Source organism: Alexandromys fortis, unplaced genomic scaffold (genome assembly GCF_014885135.2).
Source record: "Alexandromys fortis isolate MF-2015 unplaced genomic scaffold, M_Fortis_MF-2015_v1.1 scaffold_20, whole genome shotgun sequence".
Lineage (NCBI taxonomy): Eukaryota > Metazoa > Chordata > Mammalia > Rodentia > Cricetidae > Alexandromys > Alexandromys fortis.
The window spans coordinates 10740765-10744822 of NW_026067903.1; the positions used below are offsets into that span (position 1 = coordinate 10740765).

Below are 4058 nucleotides of genomic sequence, written 5' to 3' on the forward strand. Positions count from 1 at the left end.
CTATGTTCAGCGAGACCGGTTTTAACCCAGGCTTTTTCAGACCCAGGCCAGCTGGCCTTGGTGAGTTCCCGATAGGACATCCCCATTTAAACTTCATACATGGGCACTGTATCTACAATACTTCAGACCTTCCCTCTTCCTCTCTAACTCCCCTCTCTCCTTCCAAGATTCATGATCTCATCTTTAAATATTAATTTTACATATATAGACATACACACATGCATTTATAATCTACTGAATCAGTTAAGCTTTGCTCAAATGTGCATGAGTTCAAAACTGACCAATTGGCATGGGTAACTAATGTGAGTGTTCATCCTTACAAGGCAACTGATTCTCTCTCTTAGCAACATTTGCTTAGCAGCCAGTGACTTCCTGTAGCTCTTCATCTAGGGGTGGAAACAGCATTTAAATTTTTCTTTTCTTTTATGTGTATGGTGTTTTGCCTGCATGTATGTCTGCACAGCACATGTGTGCAGTGCCCATGGAAGCCAGAGGGAATTTCTGATCCCTTGGAACTGGAGTTACACATAGTTGTGAGTTGCCATGGAAAACAAACCCAGGTCATGTCCTTTGCAAGAGCTTCTTGTGCTCTTAACCACTGAGCTGTTTCTCCAACACCAGTCATGGCATTTACTGTAAAATCTTAATGAATTCCAGGTAAGAGAGCTGGCCCTGGGGTCAGAACAGTGGAAGAGCTAGCTCTGACTCTCACATGCTGCAACACCCGAGAAAGAGCAGAGTCTGATTTCTGCATGGGCAGCACAATAGAGCTGACCCTGTTGTTGGAGACCTGAGGGTGTGAGAGCACCAGAGTCAACTTCTGCTTCTAGTCTGCCATTCGGGGTCATGGATGAGGGAAATATGCCTTCTTCCATCCAACCCTTGCTACCTGTGGCAGGTGAAAGAGTTGGTCTTTGATGTGGGATGTGCTTCAGTATATGTGTTTATTGGTTGATGAATAAAGCTGTTTGGGGCAATGGCTTAGCAGAGTAAAGCCAGGTGGTAAATCAGAAGAGAGAGAGAGAGAGAGAGAGAGAGAGAGAGAGAGAGAGAGAGAGAGAGAGAGAGAGAGAGAGAGAGAGAGAGAGAGAGAGAGTAGGAAGAGTTAAGAAGACTCCATATAGCTGCTGAAGGAGAAAGATACTCGCTGGAACCTTACTGATAGGTCACAGTCTTGTGGCAATACACAGATGAATAGAAATGGGTTAATTTAAGATATAAGAGTTAGCCAGGAATATGCCTGAGTCATTGGCCAAACAGTGTTGTAATTAACATAGCTTCTGTGTGATTATTTGGGTCTGGACAGTTGGGAAATGAACAATTAGTCTCCACCTACAGGCACCAAGGTCACAAGAGTGAGAGAACTAGCCCAGTCCCTTATCAGTTTTTTTTTCAAGACACAGAAAAAAAGCCCCTGCACCCTGCCGGGGTGACTCAGTAGAGCCGACCCTGTTGTTGCTCCCACCCCTGCAGGTGAGCCAGCCCTAAGGGCATGAGAGCAAAGGAGTTTACCTCACTATCCACTTGTATTCACCGTACAGCAAACAGGAGATAGGGCCCTGTACCTTGCCTGGGCAAAACAGAATCGTACTTGGAGATGTGAGTGAGGGGAACTCACGTCTGAGACCTGAGAGCAGGAAACTGCTCCTTGTTGTGTCATTGGGTGAGCTAGCAATAGCTGTGCTAGAGAACTCACCTAGGTAGTGATGATGAGGGAAAGCTAGCAAGCTGATCAGCCCAGTTACCACCCAGGTTCAGAACCAGGGCTCTGAGCTGACCCATCCCAGTGTCCATGGAATCTACGAACTGTTGGAGAATGTGAAAGGGACAAACCTACACATCCAAAACAGGAGCCTCTCCAGAGCACAGAAGAACAGGACATCCAAGAGGAACCCCAGGGAGAGCTCATTATCAGTGGTGTAGCAGAAACCAGGGTCTTGAGCCAGACCAATGACTCAAGAAGATGAATACTGGAAAGTGAAGATGAATGGACTAAAGGGTAAACTGTGGGATTCATTGGGCCACACTACAGCTTCCACAACAGGATTCTTTCAGTTGATTTGTTTCTTTGCTTTGTTTGATTTTTCTTCTAAATTTGGTTTGGATTCGGGGGAGGTCACAAGGGCAGAGGGTAGATGTGAGGAGACAGGGAGATCAGTAGGGTCTAAATGCATGATGTGAAATCTACAAAGAATCAATAAAAGAAAAAAAATGAATGAATTCATTTAGAAGTAGTTTCCCAAAGGTCATCTGCAGTTTGACTGTTTCAATGGATCCTCCAGTGCATCCCCCAGCTCCACTGACTCCTTCTACCCGGCCCTCTGATGTTCTAATGGAGAAGGTCTTGGGTGAACCTTGAGATTCACCATTCTTTTTTTCTAAATCATTTATTTATTCATTGATTTTATATTCTGACTGTAGTTTCTCTTCCCTTCTCTCCTCCCAGTCCCTCCCTACCCCTCCTCCTCTCTTCCCCACATCCACTATTCCTTAGTTCTATTCAGAATAGGGAAGGCCTCCTATTAATACCAACAAAACGTATCATATCGAGTTGTAAGTCTAAGCACCTTGCCCTGTACCAATGCTGGGTAAGGCAATCCAGCATGAGGAATAGGGTCCCAAAAGTCAGCAAAAGAGTCAGAGACAGCTCTGTTTCCCACCTCTAGGAGCCCCACAAGAAGACCAAGCTACACAGCTCTCACCTATTTGCAGAGGCCCTAGGTGAGTCCCATGCAGGCTTCCTGGCTGTTGGTTCAGTCTCTGTGAGTTCCTATGAACCCAGGTTAGTTGATTCTGTGGATTTTCCTGTGATGTTTTTCACCCTTGCCAGGCAAGCTTGGCGACCTGAGTTTGATCCCCAGTGACCATATAAAGATGGAAGGAAGGACCTCAATCTTCAAACTTGCACTTTGACTTCTGCGTGCATGTCACCCCCATCATACACACAAACAATAAATAAGGACTAAAAATCCTATGTAGATATGAAGGTACAAGGGTAAAACCTTTTTTATTTTCCCAGTGTAATGCAAGGCAGTGCACATGAGGAAAGTTTTTGAAAAAGTACCATTTATCTACGCATATATAGATATATGTATATTTGACACTATAATTGCTATGGGATATTAGACTGCAAATCTCCAATATGTTTAGAGAATCAGGTTATTAAGTTTCTCTAGGTATTACAATTATCTTTAGAAAAAAAAATTAGCCAGTTTAAAAAAAAATAAAGAGGCTACGCTTAAAAGGTTGCTCACTATTTACGTAAGACAGTCAAATGCCTGAAAGGGCTATTAGAGCTAAAAGCATTTCTGCATGTATTAACTTAAAATATAAATAATTGTTCCTATACTCTTTGCGTCTAGCACATCATTAGCAGGTTTGAAAGTCGGCCACCCACTGTGCCAAGAGAGGGGGATTCTCAGCAGGAAAATGTGCAGATGAATCCTTATGAACATATCTCCAAATATTTCTAAAAAAAATGAGGTTGCGATCGGTGGAATCAACTCATCTCTCTGTATAGGCTTTTCTATTTATAGCATCACAGCCAGAGCTTAGAAAAAATGCAGATGAGATCCATAGTTCTCTCGCTTCCAGTGGGACCTCACTCTGTTTTCCTGAGTTCCCCACATTACAAGGCCTCCCTTTCCTTCCCACAGAATCTTCCCTCTGATTCCTGAACTCCTGTCAAAGGAGATGCCAGCTGTGTGTAGAGATTCAAAACGCTAGTGTGGCAGATAGTTCTTTTTGTTTCCCAAACCCAGCTGCCTAAGTGGATACTACATTCAAGGTAAGGCATACCGTTATGGCTGATAGTTTTCACTTTTTCGTTTTAAAAGTTAGCCAATTTTTACTATGTTGAAAAAACAATGACTTCTCGAATTTTGCATGCAAATGGATGGAAATAGAAAACACTATCCTGAGCGAGGTAACCCAGACCCAAAAAGATGAACATGGGATGTATTCACTCATAATTGGTTTCTAGCCATAAATAAAGGTCACGGAGTGTATACCTGGTGAACCTAAAGAAGCTAAAGAAGAAGGTGAACCCAAGAAAAAAC

General features: G+C 43.3%; 1 long non-coding RNA gene across 3 annotated transcripts in view; it reads left to right on the top strand.

Annotated features, from left to right (window-relative positions):
• The window catches only part of LOC126496887 (uncharacterized), a 1122577-nt gene that overhangs the window by 38357 nt on the left and 1080162 nt on the right, over nucleotides 1-4058 (top strand). For all 3 annotated transcript variants that reach the window (XR_007590480.1, XR_007590478.1, XR_007590479.1), the window contains one exon: nucleotides 3657-3787. This is a non-coding gene — a long non-coding RNA (uncharacterized lncRNA). The remainder of the gene's footprint in view (nucleotides 1-3656; nucleotides 3788-4058) is intronic.